General features: G+C 41.4%; 1 long non-coding RNA gene across 1 annotated transcript in view; it reads left to right on the top strand.

Annotated features, from left to right (window-relative positions):
* LOC123385113 overlaps positions 1-21414 on the top strand; it is a 110730-nt gene that overhangs the window by 44404 nt on the left and 44912 nt on the right. Inside the window, exons 3-4 of the long non-coding RNA XR_006597220.1 lie at positions 13887-13960; positions 19909-19985. This is a non-coding gene — a long non-coding RNA (uncharacterized LOC123385113). The remainder of the gene's footprint in view (positions 1-13886; positions 13961-19908; positions 19986-21414) is intronic.

The following is a 21414-nucleotide window of genomic DNA, read 5'->3' as shown; positions in this document are numbered from 1 at the left end:
ACTGGGTGTTGTATGGAAACCAATTTGACAATAAATTTCATGTATTAAAAAAAACAATACATTAAAAAATGAAGAAAACAAATCATTCTTATTGACTCCTAATAGAAAGCCTTATATCCATCAACAGCTAAAATTTTACTGAGTGATTGATTTATGCCAGGTATTGAACTAAGCTCCTTACATCCAAACTTTTAATTTTCAAACAAACCCTGGGAAGTATGATTCCCATCTGACACCCAAGTCAACAGAGGCTCACTGATACAACTTGCCTGAGGTTACATGGCTAGAATTCTTAATAAGAGTTTCGACCAGAGCCTAGAACTCTCTGACCCTAAAGGCTTTGTTATTTACCAATATTATCTGCAGGCTCCCTGCCTTTTATGTCTCTTTAAACGGAATGTCTCGTGGCTATGTAGCACCTGCCCAGAGTTGAGACATGGTGGTCTTCCCTTAAAGAAATTAAAATCTCATAACAGCACGAAATGTTGTATCTGGAGGCACCTGAAAGTCCTTCCATTTGTCATCCTACCTTGCCTCTTTTCTGTGTCTCTGACACCTTTTAGATCTTATAAATAGCAATGCTGAACAATTTTAGAAATGGAGTGGCTTGGGATGTTAAGCACAGAAATTCATCCTAATTTTTTTTTTTACAGTTTGTTTGAAAGTCTCTGTGTCCCCTCTGGAAACAGTGGATAAAGAGAAAATGTATACACCCAGATCTGTGTAACTCCATTATGAATTATCCAGGGCCATTCGGAGAACTTCAAGTGTTTCCTTTGCCTCACCTTGTCAATATTTGATACTTGTAAGAGGCGAGGGTGGGGAGAAAGCCACCCTCATCTGCACGATTGCTGGAACCCACCTTGGTAATTACCAAGTAATGGAAGTAAAACCAAAGGCTAGTGAAGCATAGAAGCTGCTGGGGGGCTGAATGTAATGGCTGATTCAGTGGCCAAGGTGTGGCGAGGAAGAAAGGAGTATCCATTATGACCAAGATCATTAAAAGGTACCTATTGAAAATATTTGAGGCTGGAATTAAAAACAAACAAACAAACAAAAAAAAAAACCAAACAAACAAAGAAACAAAGAAAAAACAGATGTAGAACTGCTGACCCAGGCTCCAGAAGCCTGGTCCTAATGGTATAGGTCCTAATTGCATAGAAATCTTAAGGTAGCCATTAATTGTCGGCCAAGTTATGGTTCCCATGACTTTATTACACATGTTTTCACACAGGTTTGATATGAAAAGCCCTTCAGAATTGTTTTTTTAAATATAATTTATTGTCAAATTGGTTTCCATACAACACCCAGTGCTCATCCTAACAAGTGCCCTCCTCCCTGCCCATCACCCACTTCCCCCACCCCCATCAACCCTTAGTTTGTTCTCAGTCCTTAAGAGTCTCTTATGGCTTGCCTTCCTCCCTGTCTGTAACTTTTTTTCCCCCTTCCTCTCTTCCATGGTCTTCGGTTAAGTTTCTCAAGATTCACATATGAGTGAAAACATATGGTATCTGTCTTTCTCCGCCTGACTTATTTCACTTAGCATAATACCCTCCAGTTCCATCCATGTTGCTGCAAATGGCCAGATTTCATTCTTTCTCATTGCCAAGTAGTATTCCATTGTGTATATAAGCCACATCTTCTTTCTCCATTCATCAGTTGATGGACATTTAAAGCCCTTCAGAATTGTAAGCAAGCAGAGTGACCATAATAACGTAAGGTGGAAAACAAAATTATCCTTAGGCTTGATGTAGAGGAACTGGTCTACCATTTTGACTGTACAAACTTGGAACAAGTTCTGTAAGCCACGCATTTCTCACTTGTCAATAGGAAAATTAAAACCTGTCCAGAAAAATTATTAACGGCATTAAGGGAAACAACGCTGGTTAATGAAATCCATATTTTAGATGCTGTATTTGAAAGAATGGAGGTGGCTCAGGGCCTGACTGTTTGTATGAACCATTGCTTTTGTTTTCTGTACTCTGAGGCTTTGACATCTAGGGCCTCCCTAGCCCTGGAAGGACTGCCCTCCCTGGGCTAGCCAAGTCCTAGGGAGAGTAAACACTGGAGCACTGAGCACACTTCACAAATGCAAACCAACCAATCTAGAGTCTACACCCCATCAACCTCCTTTACAGGGGTCTCTCTATTGGGGACCAGTATTACCTGTCTAATCTCTCCAGGGGCAGACACTAGACAACCAGGGGCAACCCCTATGCCCCAGAGCCCGCTGAAGGTATTCAAACTGGCCAATCCTAAACCTGTTGAGCCTGCTTTGCCTGTTCCTTTCCATAGAAACCACAGCACAAAGGCTCTTCCTATGGTTTCCCCCTCTCTGTTGCTTCCTGATACAATTCACTGTTTCCCCCTGTGCCCCCAGCCCATGGCATGACACACCCTCTTCTCTTGGGATTTGTCAGTATAAAAGCTCTTTTTCAATGGCCACTGTCTCCTAGTCTGCTGGTCTACCATACCTAAGTAATAATAATAAAGCCTATATTACAACACTGCTCAGCCCTTCTGCATCTTAAGCTCCAACCACCACCTAACCCCTGCAGCCTCATCTGAAACCACAAAGGGAGTGCAAAGTGATGTGCAGACGCAAGGACCCACACCAGGCCCAGCAGTCAGGAGTTTTGTCTTCCTTGCTTTATCGCCCGTGACTTGCCGGAACCACTATGGTTAATGGAATCTATTTCTCTTCACCTTTGTCTGTATTCATGCCATTATTCCCAATGGGCTCCCTATAGACAGGTCAAGATATTCTGCTATGAAATCGTTTTTCTGGGTCATTTTATTCTTTCACTCTATATGGGCCAATGTGAAACGTGAAAGAACCCGCTATAGAGGCACACTCCTCACTTCCTGTGACGTTCTGTCAGTCAAAGTGATCCCTGTGGATGCCTCTTCTGAAGGGAGCTCATTTAATCCGAGACTGACAGTCCACATCTACAGTCCAGAGGGACATGGCAGTGAGATGCTGGCAGGCGTCACGTAGCAAGCAGTTAGCTTTGTTGACCTTTCCTATTAGCTGTTTCCCTCCTATCTCCTTAGCATATACTATTTTAGAAAAATCACTCACTCACTTCAATAAGTCATGCTTCCGTGCCAGGCATTGTGCCCAGTACTAAAAATGCATATACAAGTGAGTTACAACTATCGCAGTCCAGACTGGTTGTTCAAATGAATAGCCATGTGCACAAATATTCCCCCATCAATTCCCAAATATTAAGACCTGCATTTGGCACTGTATGGGGTCAGAGTCAGACCATCCATTAAGCTCTCCACTGTCTATTAAAAGAGGGAAAAAAATACACATGGTATATGATATGAAGTGGGAGATAAGTGCTATGAGAAAAATAAAAGCTAAGTATAATGGATGTTTGAAGGAATAGAGTACATTTAGTTGGGAGACAGGGGATATCAGGAGAGAACACTTTTTAAAAAAGCTTGCATTGAACGACTGGTATGAGTTCAAAGTCATCAAAGAAAAAACAGAGAAAGGAAGTTTGGGGAATAGAGAAGAGTAAGCAAGTACAAATATAATGTGTTGGGGCACCTGGGTGGCTCAGTAGGTTAAGTCACCTGGGTGGTTTAGGTCATGATCTCACAGTTCGTGGGTTCAAGCCCTGCATCAGGCTCTGTGCTGACAGCTCAGAGCCTAGAGACTGCTTTGGATTCTGTGTCTCCCTCTCTCTCTGCCCCTCTCCTGCTCGTGCTCTCTCTTTTTCTCTCTCAAAAATAAACATTAAAAAGTTTTTTTTTTTTTAAATATAAACTTTTGGTTTAAACTGTGTCCCTCTCCACCTCCCCAAATACATATGTTGAAGTCCTAACCTTAATGCCTCAGAATGTGACCTTATGTGGAGATAGATCTTTTCAGAGGTAATTGAGTTAAAACACAGTCCTTGATATGGACCCTAATCCAACATGACTGCTGACTTTATACACAGGGGAAATTTGCACACAGAGGCATAGAGGAAAGACAATTTGAGGACACCCAGGAAGAAGGTGGCCATCTGTAGGCTGTATAGAGAGGCCTGTGACAGATCACAGCCATCAGAAGGAACCAATCCTGCTGATATCTTGACTATGGACTTCAACCTTCTAGAACTGAGAAAAAGAATTTCTGTTGTTTTGGCCATCCAGTTTGTGTTAGTTTTTAATGTCAGCCCTAGCAAAGAGATTGCAAAGCACAGATTGGGAGGAGAGAAGTGGAGCTTGGAGCATGTACAGAGAAGAACATGAATACAGCTGAAGAGCTGGGTTGGGGCCATGTTGGGAATACCAGAAAGGAAGAGTTAGGATTTAATTCAGTGGGAAGATGGTATTTTAAGACCACTTTTGAGCAGGAAAGAGGCATGTTAGAAGAAGTTTCCAGTGTTAGAGCCACTACTAGAGGTTGAAGTTACTACTCAGGATTTTTCAGGCAAGTGTAAATGGTCTATTGAGGTTTATTCTTAGATACTGTCTTAGCTTTGGCTACCATTACATAATACCATAGGATAAGTGATTTAAACAAATAGATATTTGTTTTCTCTCAGTTCTGGAGGCCACAGGTTTGAGACCAAGGTGCCAGCATGGCTGATTTCTGTGAGAGCTCTCTCTTCCTGGCCCTAGAGACAGCCACCTTCTATCTGGGTCCTCACATAGAAAGGAGAGCGAAAGAGAGAGAGAGAGAGAGAGAGAGAGCACAGATCTCTCCCTCTTATCTCTTCTTATTAGAGCACTGATACCTTCACAAAGGCTCCACCCTCGTGATCTCATCTAACTCTGATTATCTCCCAAAGGACTCATCTCCAAATCTACACTGTAGGTTAGGCTTCAACCTACTAATTTTGGAGGGACACAAGTGAGTCCACAGCAGTTACCTGTAAACATGAAATGGCATTCTATATTTCCAGCCACTGATTTCACTGTGTTATATTAAATTTTTCTTTATAGATCTTGAGGTCATTTTGGTATTTGTATAATTTTATGGCCATTTTTCAGTAATGTTATTAAAACTCAGCTCAGTCTAATAAAATGCTTATTGTCATGTCTAGTTTCAAGCATTCTTCTCCAACATCATGGCCTGGTGAATTATGGAATAAAGGCCTAGACAATGGGTGAGATAATGGTCTTGTTCTTCTCCTCCCCTCTTCTTCAGATTTGAAGCAAGTAGGATGTAAAGGGAGGACTTGGAGTGTTCAAGTAACTGGCTCTATGTCAGTGATAGGGAAGCCTCTGGTGTTTGGCTCGATCTACCCTTAGTTTACTGAGTTCCATCAGAAGCTGGTGGACTTTGCCAATGTTCTGGCCAAAGTATATATGTTGGTTCTATTTAGAAGCAGTCTTTATTCTCATTCCAGGGTCTTCCCTTCTGTCAAGCCTGAACCCAAACCATAACCCTAACCCTAATCTTCTGTCACTGAGGACTTACCATCTTTTATGTATCAGCTGTTTTGATCTATAAACTCAGGTAGGCTAAGGGTATAATGGAGCAGACTAGAAATGGCATTTAGTGTCTTGGCAAGGTGGTATTTACGCTAGGTTGGAAATTAGAAAACCTGGGGACGAATCCCAACTCTATACTTAATTAAATATGACCCATTTGTTCATTTACTCAAAAGATATTAATTAAGCATCTACTAAACTCCATATAATGTTCTAGGCAGTAGGCAGTAAGGACAGAATGATAAACAAAACAGTGCAGCGTGGGGAATGTAGTCAAGGATATTGTAATACCGTTGTATGGTGACACATGGTGACTATACTTATTGTGGTGATCGATGAACAATGCGCTGAGTTGTTGAATCAATACGTTGTACACCTGAAATTAACACAACATTGTACATTAATTATATTTCAATGAGAAAAAAGACACTTTCCAACCTACTCTCTCAGCAACCACCTCCAGTGCCCATTTTTTTCTTTTCCCTGATGATGGTTTTCTTCTGTGAACAAAAAGGCACAACCCAGAAGTGCGTACCCCACGAATGTCCCAGAAGCAACTGTCAATGCATGGGGGGGGGATGGAAGCCAAGGGATAAATGTTCTAGTCTTTGCACCCTGAAATGTGCAATTCTGAGGTGGGCTTCATGTTGCATCTCAGAGGGTCTGGGCACAGTTTTCCACAACAGTTCCATGTTTAGGGAAGTTTGAGGGAAACTTTAATCTAACATACCTGTGCTTTATCCCTAAAGCTTATGTGATTCCAGCTTTCCAGAGTGGAAAGATACAGCTATTCCAAAATCTTTATATATATTTAAGCCTCACAAGCCCTCACGAAATAAGTGCCATTATTCTTACTTTAGAGGTGAGGAAACTTAAAGTCAGAGAGGTTAACCAATTTATCCAGTTTAATAACCCACAGGTAGTGCTGCAGTCAGGATGTCTATCCAGTTCCTTCAAAGCACACATGCGATGTGCTTTCAGCTATAACGTGGTACATTCCTGCATTTCTGGGTTAGGGTGGTCAAAAGATGTAAATTAAATTCTCGGTTCAATGGTTGATTTAAAGTCTCAGTTTCAACCAGTTCATTAGCAAGCATCTTTTTTTTTTTTTTTTTTTTTTTTTTTTTTTTTTTTTTTTTTAGCATTCTGGTTCTTGTACTGAAGAGGAGATTTATATACTATAAATCACAGCTTCTTGTCTCTTCCCCATTCCTCTTAAGTTCTTAAGGGGCAAGATGATGGAAAAAGAAAAAAAAAACATAAGAAAAAGAAAGAAAGATAAGATCAAGTCTTTCAACAGTTTCAGATCTCACAGCTATTTTGAAGATAAACGGCATATCGAAGGGACAGAGGTAATCTCGGACTTAAGACAAGCCCCTGGTGGGATTTTCTGCTTATTTGTTTTACTTATTTGATTTTTGCCTGACAGTGTTTTGCACCATCAGACACATTTTCAAATCTATGATCTAATACTGGCATTAACCACGTGTGCCTTTTTGTTGTTGTTGTTCTAGAGTAATAGTGAACAATTGAAGGAAATGTTAACACAACGATTAGGGACCCCGCTGTAGAGGGGAATCAGAAGTGATGGGGAGGGTGGGGGCAAGGGAAGAGGGAGCCTAGGAGGGGCTTCCTCCACGGGAAGATGTGAGACTCCTGGGGTCTGTGTAAATGGCACAGAAGGTCAGGAAGGCTGGGCTCCAGCCATATTAATGCTTGCATCCATTCTGTTTGTCATTTCAACACCGTTTTGGGCCAGGAAGCAGGTGATTCTTGAGGAATGGTACGGTCTTTTAATAACTTCCATTGTAAACTGGAAGCATGATTCTCCCACCTACTCCTTTTAACTGGAGCTCCTTCCTCTTTATCTACAGTAGCTGTTCTAAAACTTACCCATACTCTCCAAGCCTCCTCTCCTCTCCTGAGCTCTTTCATGCATGCTTGGCAAGTTAGGGGTGGTTGCCCCTTGTCCAGAACTAAACAATGTTGGTTCTTTCAAAATAAGCAAAGATACAGAACAAGGGGATAGGAGGTTTGCATTACACCAGGAGAGTAATCAGAAGTCTTCCCATGTTTCCTTTATTTCTACTAAATTTACACTGGTTTCAAGATTCTCCTTGTGAGACTGGTCTTCTTTTATAAATACCTGAGAAGAACTCCTCCCACTTGATCAGGGGGCACAGAGTCTTTACCTCCTTGACAAATTTATTAATTTGATCCATCTTGAAATCCATCCTGGGGGAAAAATGATCACGTGGGTGCTAACTGCTCACCAGGAGCACATTTCCACATTTGAGGTATGTCCATGGGCAGGACAATTTCAGTAGCAATATTAAATAACAGTACAGAAGTATGATTTTGTCAGAATAATTTCTTGCCGGAATGCTGCTGGTTTCTGTTAACATCCTTGTCATTGTAGCTTTTAGCGTTCCTACTGGTTTATTTAGTGTATGGGATAATGACTAAGGCAACTGAGGATCTCCCTCATCTCTGTGCAACTCCAGAACTCTCCCATCCGAAATATACAATATGCAACATGTGGGAGGCACTCCAATAGAAGAGTTATCTCAAGAGACATTGAATAAATCATTGGAGATGACATATAACATACACATGGTTGGGGCGCCTGGGCGGCTCCGTTGATTAAGCATCCGACTTCGGCTCAGGTCATGATCTCCTGGTTCATGACTTTGGGCCCCATTTTAGGCTGTATGCTGACAGCTCAGAGCCTGGAGCCTGCTTCGGTTTCTGTGTCTCCCTCTCTCTGTTCCTCCCCCACTCGCACTCTGTCTCTCACTCTCAAAAATAAAATAAACATTAAAAAACATTTAAAAATATACACATGGTTTGTATTTAATTGGAAGTCAAACTTGTAGATTCTTCAAAATGGATATTCAAAGTGTGTGCACCTTCAAGTGACCAAAGGGACAGAGCATCTTCTTTAGTTATTTCCTCTGGGTTCCAGTTTTGGGGCCCTTCCTTTATCTTCTATAATTTAGAGCTATTCTGTTACTTGCTACCCATCTTCCAATGTGCACTTCCACTGTGAGCTTCCTAGGTATCTTTCTCTTATTTCTTTATGATTTGCACATGATAAAGTACATAAATATTAAGCATATGATTCCACGTATTTTGACAAATACACAGATACAACCAGGTATTTCCAGGTCAAAATCTAAAATACTGCCAGCACTCCAGAAAGTTTTTTTGTGTCATTTTCACTAAATTCTTAGAAATCCTTAGGCTTCTAGAAAAAAAAAGGAAAAAGGAGTGAATTTTCCTTGGGATGCCTGTTAATGCCATGTATTGTTAAAGTAATTTTAAGCTTTCCTTGGATTTCCTTTTACTCCATTTTATTTCTGTGAAGATCTTTCTGTAGAATGAATCTTATGGCCCCCACTAGACACTTCCGGTAGGCAGAATTCTGAGATATCCCTCAAGATTTCCTGATCCTGGTGTTAATATGCCCCGCATAATCCCCAGGACTGTGATTATGATAGATTTTACTCCTGGTATTAGGTTGTATTTTATGGCACAGTTGGCCTCAATATGTGGAGATGACCTGGGTGGGCCTTCCCTAATCACATGAGCCCCTTAAAAGCAGGGCTGCTCATAGAAGATGAAGTCTGAGAGATTCAAGGCTTGAGGGGGGTTTAATAAGAATGACATTCTCCATTGCCAAGATAGAAAGGGCCACATGGCGAGGACCTGTGAGCAGCCTGAGGGCGGCCCCTTGCTGACAGCCAGGCAGGATATGGGGATCTTATAGTCCAATTGGAAAGAACTGAATTCTGCCAACAACAAGAATCTGCTTGGAAGTGGATTTTTCTCAAGAGCCTTCAGATGAGAGCTCAGCATGGAAGACACTGATTTCATCCTTGCAATACCTTGAGCAGAGAGCCCAACTCTACCATGGGGAGCTCCTCACCTGCAGAACTATGTGCTAATATATAGGTATTGTCTCAAGTCACTGAATCTGTGGTAACTTCCTATGCAGTTATAGAAAATAAATACCACACTATGGTAACAGTAAATGAGTGTGTTACAGATATATTATCTGCCAGAAACTAGATACTCATATATGTTTATTATCTCTTATTCCTGGACTTAGTGGAGTCAGATTTAGAGGCCACTGAAATCCACACAGCAAAGAGAATGAACACAGCCATGATGAATTGGGGAAATTTTTGCAATCTACCAAAATACCGAAGGCGTGGTTCTAAGACTTTTGTATATATTTGCCTTCTCTTAGAACCTAGATACTGCTTGGCTCAAAATAGAAAATATTTATGGAATCATTTTGATTTCCTTGATATAATTACATATGCATTTGGGAGCTCCCCTACTTCTATTTCTTATAAAATGGTTAAAGTCTCAAATAATCAAGAGTTGATTGTCCCTCGGTTTCTGTGAACACACATCTTATTTGTATATGTTTGCTTCCTTGATTGCTGGAACAGCAGCTATTTTTGCTATACCTGTTGCTCAAAGAACTCCACTCCTTATATGGCAAATAAAAAGCAATCTCAGAGATACCAGAAGAAAGAGGAAAAAGTACTCATGCCACTCACTAATCTGGAAACCTACCACTTCCTTCATTTAAAAGGTGCATTTCAAAAGGAGACATCTTCTCGGACTAAAATTGTCTCAAGAACCTCTCACGTAACATTACATTTTGATGTAAACGGTCTCGTTTGATGAACACGAAAAGTTCAGGTTATGACTCACATTTTAAAGACGACGAAACCAATGCACCAAGAATTAAAGCTGTTTTTCCACGTGAGACACCAGGGGAGAACTCAAATGGGGCCCTGGGCTTTTTCTAGGGCGCAGGGTTGCTATAGCTTATCAAAGCTTTTTCTCCCTCCCACTGAGGTTGGGTGATTTCTCTATTAAAGCTCAATACAAGACAAGGGCACAATATGTTAAAAAACTCAAACTGAACTCCGGGATAGCGCTGTTGCCTCTAGGAGGCAGAGATATCCATCTGGGAAGAATAAAATGTAGGACAGAGGTCAAATGTTGAGTTTAACATTTTTTTTTTTTTTTGAAAAGAGAGAGCGTGTGATCTGGGGAGAGGGACAGAGGGGAAAAAGAGAGAATCTTAAGCGGGCTCCCCTCAAGTGCCCCCTGAGTTTACTTTTCCTAAAAATATGTTTTGAGAGATTAGGCAAGGAAACGTATTCTGTAAACTCCTGGTGTCATTCCTATTCTGACTTGGAATTAAATGTTTGTTAGCCAGCTTTAAAAACGTATTGAACTAAAGTGAGGTATTTTAATTTTTAGAGTGCCCCCTCCTTTGCTCATCCAACAAAAATTGATCATGTACCAACTAAAGACTGGATGTAGTTTTTTGATGACAAAAATAAAAAGAGGAATGAGATGAGCTCCTTTTCTTAATAAAAATGTGTGAAACTGTCATGAATAATGGCTAGCATTTACTTAATACTATATTCTCACTTTAGGTTGCTTATATATGTTAACTCATTTAATCTTTATAGTCTTACGAAATGTGTACTATAATGTTTCACATTTTATATATTTATATAAATGGGACGCAGAGAGGTCAGTTGACCTTCCAGAATTCACTCGGTGTGTAAGTGGGAGAGCTGGGATCCAAACCAAAGCAGCCTGGTTCCTGGGCCTGTACGTCACTATCTTACAATCCTGCTTCGCACACTGTTTCGGCTTGAACACAATTATCCCGTATTAGGGGATATTTGACTACAATTAATTAGGGAGGCGTCAGCTACTAATGTAACAGACATTCTCAACCTTCATTTTCTTCACCCTCTTTAATGACATGAAACAGATGGTTGCCGGTTGCCAAACTGTGTGTCCTCTCTCATTCTTGCCTTTACTCCCCACTCCCCTTTTCAAGATCTCTTCATTGTATTACTTCGGTGAAAGAGCCATTTGCTTATTCATTCCATAGAATGGAGGCCTGTTTGGGATTGAGATTTCCAGCCCCTCTCTCAGAGTCTAGTCTGAGTCCTGATTATTCAGCAAGAAAGATCGCTGGATTTATGCGGTGTGTTTGGCCAAGATACTCGGATGGCAAATGGCGACTCTCAAAAGCTACTATGCCTTGTGGTTCTTAGGATTTTCCACAGTTCACAGAAAGCTGGTGATGGGATTGCTCAGTGGAAGCAGCTCTTTTAATTATTGGAGGATTTGCATTAATGACATGACTGTCCAGCTGTCGAGAAAAAGTGCACTCTTCGGTGCTCCTTTTCAGTGCCCTTGGACCAGCTCTAGAACTAAGCCCCTCACTCCCAGAGTGCCACATTACACATGCACCGTGTCTCCCGCCGCACTGTTGCTTGGCAACAGAGGTACTCGTTCCACTTGCAAGATGGGAAAGAGACAAATGGATAACCGAGAAAACCCCAGCCTTGTAATTTCTCATACCATTGTGGAAATGTACAAAGTGAGGGCTGGGCTTTAATGCTATCTCAAAATTGCAGCCTGAAGATATTTTTTGTTACAAGAAAGGAACTATTAGTATCCACCACACTTAAAATCGAGCCCCCCTGTAGCTCTTAAAGCTGCAGTGGTTGAGGTAATGATCTGTGTTTATAAACCTGATTATGTTGCTAACTACTAGGGCAACACTAGTAGTAAATGATCTGATAGTTAAGGAGCAGGTGAATTGATGCAGAGAAATCAATCAATCACTCATGCAAACTTTATTGAGGACTTATTAGCGACACTGAGAGCTATCATTTAATGAGCACGTTCTTTGTGTGCAGCTTCATGTTAAATGCTCTATACATCACCTTGTTTAATGCTATGACACTCTTGTGAGATGGAATCTATTATTCTTGCCTTAGAGAGAAAGAAATTACTGCTCCAACAGGTTAAATAAATTGTGCCGTGTCATGCAGAGTGTCAGATTTGAGCCTCAGGCGGTTTGATTCCAAAGTCTCTTAACCTCTAAGACCATTTGTCTTCTCTACTTGCTACTCACCAACCCCTGTGCCGGTCTCAGATGCACTTGACGATGGTAACCATTCCAAAAGTTCTTATCACACACCTATTTTATGGCAGAATACAGCTGACCGATTGAGGCTGTCTGTCTGTTTTATTAATTCTATTTAACTCCTTCATACCTTCTTTGATGGTTTGGAAGTCAGTTAGACCTTCGTTCAAACGTTGACCTTACCACTTATAAGTCTGCATGAACCCTGGTGACTCAAGTAGTATTGTCTGCATCTATCATCCCATAACTATTTTATCAGTCGTATTTATCAAAAGCTGTGAAGGATCTAAGCTTTCTTCTGTGGCAAACTAGCAAGTACATTTGTCACACGTAGGTGCTGGGGGGAGATATGAGACTTCTTGGTCAGAGATAATGGACTTCATTGCTCACGGAATAGAAGGCATCATAAGCTTCGTGTTCACATTGGTTTTGTCCCCAAGTTTCATGGAGTGATGTGGAGTGGCCCAGATAGATGTTACATATTCATTGAGCATGCATCACAGCTGAGGAACTCCAAACTTAGGACACTCCGATCTCTTAGAAGGGACTGCTAACAAATGGACTCAACATTCACCCCAGCGGGAGAAATTGTCTCTATCTCCCTGGCCAGAAAAGAAATATTCCCTCTGCTCTGGAAGAAGACACTGTCTCTATCTTCCAAGGATTGTCTGTCATACAGACACCCTTGAAAAGCTAATCTAGAATAATGGCTGACACAAGACATGCAGAAATGTGAGAGTCACGGAAAACTGTCTTCAAAAATTGTGAGAAAATTGCCTGCACAGCATCTGCCATGGAGAAGAAAACTAATAGGTGTTTCTTGAATGAATGAATGAGTGAATAAGTGAATGAAGGGATGAACAATTGACTGATGCTACGATCCAAATGAATGAGGGTGGGAAACATAGCAAAATAGGTAAAAAACCTGCTCTTAAGCATAAAAAAATATTTCAATTTCATTGTCAGCTCCTTGGTTTTTATCTGTGAGATGTTGGATGTGTTATATCACTTCTATGAGTCTCATGTTCCATTTCTGTAAAATGGAAATCATAACACAAACACTTCAGAGTTATGGGGATACGGACATGAGATTATGTATGTATGTACACACCCACACACTCATATGTGCATAAAGACATACACACATATATATTCATGTATATATTATGTATGTGCACGTGTAATATATATCCATATTATGTGTTGCATAGAAAGCAAACAACACATTATAATGGACTCTTACTGTGATGTAATGAAAATAAAATTGAGTAGACTTAAGCACACAGAAAGGAGGGAGGCATACAGATGTTTAATGGAGCACAGGTGCGAACATGCTTCCAGCTATCAGAAAAGACGGGAAGGGACCAGAAGGATATGAAAATACCTTCTGTTTCTTATTACTGTTGTTATTATTTATTTGATTTTTTTTTCCGTGCGTCTAATTCCTTATTTTTCTTCCTCTGTCTAGATTGTCTTTCTCTGCTCCTGGCAGAAGATGTAGTCATCCCACCACACTGGAGATTGTTTTGGGTCTTGCCAAAGGTAGAGACATATTGCTTGAAATTCCAATTTCCTGGGAAACGGGAGTTCTTGGTTCAGTGGGTTAGATGTTCACCTGGGATCCACGTATTGTGGCCCAGGGCTGGCAGGTGTGGGGGAGGGATCATACATAGGAAACCCAGCTCCATGGGTCCACCACTGTTGTAGAAGGATGGGTGGTAGACAACTGCCTGAGAAAAGGGGCATGCAATAACTTTAATATGACGCTATAACTTTTACTATGCTTTGAGATGGATTTCTATGGCTTACAAATCAAAGAGTCTTGACCAATATACAGAATTGACAGGGGAAGAAGGGTTTGTGTGTGTGGTGGCTGAGGAGTCATGTTTATGAAGAGAAACTGATCTGTGCCATGGTATAGACAGGAAGGGAGCAGGAATGAACACGTTCTTTAATAGTAGTTACTTTTCATATATTAAAACAAGTCAAGTAATCAAAGTTAGCACATTTTCATTGGTTCTCTCACACTGGTAGAATCTTGTTATGTTTCTAAGTCTGTGTGAAGGGCAGGCAGTAAGCGAGGGAGGGAAGAACTAAGGTTGGAGAAACAAGCAGTAACCAGATTACGCACACAGTTTATAACTTGATATAAGCTGTTTCAACTTGATCTAAGAGCTATTAGAAACCACTGGATGGCCTTACTCATGAGCACGCATGATCACATGCAAACTTCAGAAATAACACCCTTGGCTACAGTGTAGAAAAGGGTTGAAAGGGAGAAAGAAGACATGAAAGCCAGTTAAGAGTTGTTGTGGGTGAGAAGTAATACAACATGGGCCAAAATGGTGGCAACATATTTGTAACAACATGGATGGAAGCTAGAGTGTATCAGGCTAAGCGAAGTAAGTGCCTCAAGGAAAGACAAGTACCAAATGATTTCACTCATATATGGAATGCAAGAAAGAAAACAAATGAACAAAGGGGAAAAAGAAGGAGACAAATCAAGGAACAGACTCTTAATTGCAGAGAAGAAACTGATGCTTACCAGAGGGGAGGGGCGTGGGAGGTTGGGTTAAATAGGTGAACGGGGAAAAAATGGCAACAGTAACAAGGAGAGGAATGAGTGGACTTCACGGTTGGTTGAAAGGTAGTTTTGACACCGCAGGGTAATTGGGCCTGAGGGGAATGGGGCAAAGAAGGAGGTAAGGACAATGCCTAGTTTCAGTCTTTAGTAACTAAAAAATGCAGAAAACACATTAGCTGTCATGAGAAACCCAGAAGAAGGAGATGGGGTGTGAGGACTGATGGACTTAGTTATGGGTGAGCAAATAGCAAGACTGAAGCACAGATGTTTAGCTGGTAAGTTCAAACCGCAAAGATGCTTATTCACACCGAGAAAGTGAAGATCAGGGCAAACAAATTATATAAAGTGTAAGAAAGAAGAAGACAAAAGGCCAAAAAAGAAAAATGGGGATTGAGACTTAATATGGATCTATGAACATAGGGCCAAACTTTAAGGGACTGGAGTGAATCTTATTCCTGTTTCCTTTTCAGTGTAAAAACACCTCTGAAGTCTCAAACTCAGGCATGAATTTAGAAAGCATAATAAACAGATGAGAAGCACTGACTCTAGGGAGTCCGGTTGGTGAGCCTTGGTTTTGCCTATGGAAGCCATTGATATCTGAGACCCGGATGAAGGACAGTAGGCCTCCATTCTGGCCGCTTATTATTCCAAGCATGCCAATGGGCTATTTTATGCTCTTTTGTAGGATTCCGTATCATCTGTGCCTTCGTTGGAGAGGGTGAAACATTCGGAGCCTTCCCTGTCCTTCCTTGCTTGTTTGGTGGACGCTTCTACCTTTCTTGTGCTGGTCTGAGCTTGCTACTGTGCCAGTAGAATACAATGAATGCAACAAGGTTCTACACTAACGCCTTGCTCACAGATCACATGGTCTTTATTTTCTAGAATGCATACTCACAATAGACGGCATCGCACGCAATGCTGCAAGAGCATTGCTCGCAAAAGCACAATAGGAGTTCAGGGGGAGGGCAAGACTAGCGCAGTGGAGACAGCTACGTTATGGGTATTGAAAGGTGCAGTGGCTGCTGTCCCATAACCCAAAGGAGTGCTATAGAATTCAGGGCCTCCACAAAGCTTTCTAGAACATACTATTTCTAGGCAAATGCCTATGAAGCTCAGTTAATCGCCAGTATTTTAAAAAACAAGGAAAATAAAATAACAGAAAGGTTTTCTCCTGAGGCAGCAGGACTCTCAGGAAAGTACATGGGGGTGAAAAATGGAGGAGAGGCCGTATGGCTAGCGAGGTCATGGAACAGCCTTGCCATTTTTATCTCTCTGGAATGAGGCATTTACTCATTTTTCAGGAAAAAAAAAAGAACACAAAAGCTGTACAAAAACTTCATAGGATTTATGCAGGTAAAAGAACAAAGCGTTGGAATATGATTGTTTTGTTATTTTCCAGTTGTATGACCCTGGGCAGGCTATTCAAGGATTTTATTTTTCTTTACTTTTATGATCGAGATAGTATTACACACCTTTTATTGAGTCCTATTAGCTACATACAGAAGTATCAAGGATGTAATAGTAAGGGCTTGATAAACGTTAGCTATGAGTATTATCCTGCTTCCATTATGAATGAGGAAATGAAAATTTAGCACATTTAAGAAATGTTTTACAGTCTCCTGAGTGGGAACGAGAAATGTTAGGGTTTAATCTCAGATCAATCAGAAGCCTTTCTCTCCAACACCTCGCAGACAGTCTTTTTCCAGAATTCAACCAGAGCAGCAGAGACAATGGCCATGCAACAACCTGCTTGTCACCAGTAGATTGCCGTATTTAGATGTCTCCCACTGATACTCTCCTGCCCATACTGGTCTCCTTGGGACTTTTATTTATCTTGTGCTCATCAAGTATAGAAAATACATGATATTAATTAAAGCCATTATACATGCGGTTCAGAGGCATCAAGGTGGGAACAATTTATTTGTCAGCTAGAGAGAAAGCGGTTTCAACACTGGTGCAGGCTTCCATGCATGGGTGATAGAATGGAAATTAATGATTACCTACTGCCTAGTTCATTTACCCAAAAACCTCCAGGCAGTCTTTTGGATCAAGTATATAGAAAATGTTAATCTGGCCTCTAATCTGATGGCAATGATTATTCATGAGGCACAAGAAAAGGGTAATTTTTGAAGTAAATTTCTATCTGTCTGGGCAATGGGGAAAATGTCATGCATTCAAGTGAGTTCAGGATTCAAGGAGATTTTTCATCAAAGGAAGAACACCAGATTCCCTCCTTTAGTTAGCCTAACCTCTACGTGGACTCCAATCATATTATGCCCAAGTGGAGTGCTTTGGTAGAAAGAATGTCGGGATAGATACACAGACATCTAGATCTCCACCTTGGTTCTCTAAATTGTGTGACCTTGGACAAATCATATTTGCTCTGTGTGTCTCAGCCTCATGTTGCACCATAGGAAGTAGTCGGACTTGATTAGAGGATTTTGAACTTCTCACTCACAGACCGCGTGCCTTGCAAGAGTTTTGTTCAAGTAAATGACCCTGACTAGCATAATTAATTAATTTATTTTTAATAATTGTATAATCAAAAATAATATTTTTTTAATCGTTTGCGTAAGTAAAACTGCCGATTTGGACTTCTGGTCCTAGTGAGATAACCCGCATTATTTGCATTGGGTCTTTTTTTCTTCTTTTAATCATTCTGGGCAAGCGCAAAGCAACTCTGTGTTTGGAGAGGCCAAGAATCCTTAGGGTGTGTGAACAGGAGAATCCTTTTCCAGATGTATTACCTCTTCCTCACAGCCTGAAGAGCTCTACGGGTTATGACCTTGTGGTCTAAGTGCCTGACATTAGCCCTTTAACTGGGGTCTAAGTGCCTGACATTACGCTTCTGATTGCTGAGGTATCCATTTCAAAAGATACCCGTCCTGAAGAAACATATTGCCAGAAATATGACACGGCCGCTCACAAAACAACCCCATGAGGAGCAGGCAGTCGTGAAGGTCCCCTTCCAGAAGGCCCTGTGTGGCCTAGGTAACGGACCACTTGAGTGACCCCACTTCTCCCTTCCCACCACCCTCAATCCTGCTCTCTGCTTTAAATTTGCCAGTGAAATGTGAACCCACAAAACCCTAGACATCCCACCCTCAGATATTAATGAAGGCAGGGCCCTAGGTACAAGTGCAAGTTTTTTATCCACCTGTGACCTCGCTAGGTGTCCTTTAGGAACTGCACACAGCAAATCGTGTTCCTCAGAGTTCCCTGGGGCTCTTGGCTGAAGTGTCATGGAGTCATAATCAGAACCACCAAGACTGGTCCTGCCACAATATTGGCCCTGGTGGGGAAAGGTCTGTGGCGCCTGCTATGAGGAATATGGGCCCAGGTGAGGAGCGGGGGTGTTCCAAGCTGGAGCATCCCCATCAATAGCCCGGGACAGACCCAACAGGCTTCCTTCCGTACCTCCCATCGGGCATGCTGTTACTCCCCGCTCACGCGTCGCCCCCTAATCACACTGGCTTCCTTTCAACTCTTTAGTCATCAAATCCTTTCCTGTCCTAAGACTTTATTCACACTCTTTTCTCTGCTTAATATACTCTTCCTCCAGCTTTGGTTTAAATGCTACCTCTTCAGTGTGGAGAAAAAGGAACCGTCCTGTACCGTTGGTGGGGATGCAAACTGGTGCAGCCTCTGTGGAAAACAGTATGGAGGTTCCTTGAAAAGTTAAAAATAGAACTACCATACGGTCCAGCAATTCTACTGCTGGGTATTTATGCAAAGAATGCAAAAACACTAATTTGAGAAAAACAATATATGTGTCCTTATGCTTATTGAGCCATTATTTACAAATTAAGGAAGGAGCCCACGGGTCTAGATGAATGGATAAAGAAGATGTAGTATGTGTATAGGCAATGAAATAGTACTCAGCCATTAAAAGAATGAAATTATATCATTTGCAACAGCATGGATGGACCTAGAGAGTGTAATGCTAAGTGAAATAAATCAGTCAGAGAGAGAAAGGCAAATATCATATGATTTCACTCATATGTGGAATTTAAGAAACTCAACAAATGAACAATGACAAAGAAGAGACAAACAAATAAACAAACTCTTAAATACAGACAGCAGATTGGTGGTAGCCAGAGGAGAGGTGGGTGGGGGATGGGTGACATAGGTACTGGGGATTAAGGAATGCACTTGTGATGAGCACTGAGAAATGTGTAAAATTGTTCCATCATTATATTTTACACCTGAAGCTATCATAACACTGAATGTTGATTATACTCGAATTAAAAATAAAGATAAAAAAAATGCTACCTCCTCAGAGAAGCTTCTATGATCACGTTCTCCAAGCTGATTTTCCCTTGATAATTTCTTTTTTTTTTTAATTTTTTTTTCAATGTTTATTTATTTTTGGGACAGAGAGAGACAGAGAGCATGAACGGGGGAGGGGCAGAGAGAGAGGGAGACATAGAATCGGAAACAGGCTCCAGGCTCTGAGCCATCAGCCCAGAGCCCGACGCGGGGCTCGAACTCACGGACCGCGAGATCGTGACCTGGCTGAAGTCAGACGCTTAACCAACTGCGCCACCCAGGCGCCCCTCCCTTGATAATTTCTAATGCTTAATTCTGCTTTTTCTGCTTTAGTATCTTTCTAATAGTTTATGTCTGTGTATTTATCTATTCATTTATTTATTTGTTGTCCGTCTTCTCCATTTCTATGCAAAATCCTCAAAACTAGCACCAGTGTGCTGTTTTGTTTGCTTTTGTGCATTTGTTTTTGAACCTGTTTACCTAGTACGGTACCGGGTATAAATAACTGGCAGTTAATTATTAGCTGGATGGAGGAAGATTTAAAGGTGAAAGACTTTATAAAACATGAAAAGGAGTTGGGGCATCTCCCTCTACTAACTGTACAAATCTCTAAGAGGTTTTTATTTTTGTTTTGCAGATGAAACTTTAATATTTCAAGGACATCCCAGATGAGTTGCTGGTGAGGTTACAGAAGCTTCCATTTGTGCCACCACGGTGAGAATAAAATATTCTGAAAGTTAAAGCAATTACCTCCTTGGATACGTAAAAAACAACACAATAAAGCACATCACTAAGTGCAAAGAAAGGAGGCAGTCAGCAGAGCAAACACAAGCAACAGGCTGATTGTCCTGACAGGAGGAAAGAGAAGCTCCTTCTGGAATTCACAGTCCCAGACACTAGAGCTGCCCAGCCACGGAATTAGTTGGCCTTAAGGTCCATTGAAACTCAAATGATCTAAGGCAGGGTTCTTGAACCTTCACATTATTGACCTTGTGGGCCAGATAATTCGTTGTCATTGAGGCTGTCCTACGTATTGCGGGATGTTTGCCAGCATCTCTGACTCCTACTCACTAGATGACAATAGCAAACTTGCTCAGATGTCCCCTGGAGGACGCAATGGCCCTGGCTGAAAATCACTGATCTCAGATGACAAATTGAACCAAGCACATTATAACTTACGTTGATGTTGAGACCATCTCTTCTTGCCTATTTTATGAATAGATTTCACTGACAATATTTATAATAATTGTTTTACAAATGTCCCTTATCTTGCTGTGTGGGGGAGGGAGTTTATCAGCAAAGAATTGTAATAACGACAGAGACTTTTGACAGATGTAAGAAGAAGAAGACTTTATTAAGAGGCTGTTAGGCTGTTACAAAATTGCCAAGTTTGGCTGGAGAACCAGGGCAGAAGGTGACCCAGAACAAGGAAGGCTGGGCCACCAGAACCCCAGCCAAATGCATGTTCGCTGTGAGTTTGACCGGGGACTGCTGCTGTTGTCCGCAATTGCTCAATGTCCCTGTTTAGTCCCTCCTGTGGTCATCCTGGGTACTGCTATCCTTGCATATAGAAATGTCTACCACCGTTGTCCCCCAAAAGCATTCTCTGAGGCTCCTGCTTCGTGATATTCCTTTCTCCCAATTCACAATTAGTGTTGGATGCGTGTGGTTAGTTGAGGTATGAGTCAAGTCCTAAGATGCAGGAGAAGCTAGAAAAGTGTAAGCTGATCTTTGGGCTCCTAAGATGGGAGGAAGGTTCTGCTTTTCACCAGGACCATGCAGTGGGGAACTCACGAAGCAGAAGAAAGGAGTTTAGATTCCAGAAGGCCCCAAAGCAACTCATATGCGCTAATCAGGAGATAAAAGATAACAATGATCAAAAAATGTTCACAGTGGAATGGAGCCAGTATGAGATTCCTCTCGTGTGTTGAAGGACTAAACATCTGATGTGATGTGGTGTATTTATCCCTTTCCAAGAGGTCCTTGGTAGTCTTTTCATCTGAAAGTAGCATTCCGCAAACTCAGCTTCGCTGTCTCTCTGTCTTTCCTTCCCATGGCTGTCTCTGGGCAGACATGGTGAGAGACAGGGTACAGCAACTCTATGAATATCCAGTAAGCCCTGAATGTGCACTGCAAGGCCCAT

The sequence above is a fragment of the Felis catus genome, chromosome B1, assembly GCF_018350175.1.
Source record: "Felis catus isolate Fca126 chromosome B1, F.catus_Fca126_mat1.0, whole genome shotgun sequence".
Taxonomy (NCBI): Eukaryota; Metazoa; Chordata; class Mammalia; order Carnivora; family Felidae; genus Felis; species Felis catus.
This window is presented reverse-complemented; position numbering and strand designations above follow the sequence as displayed.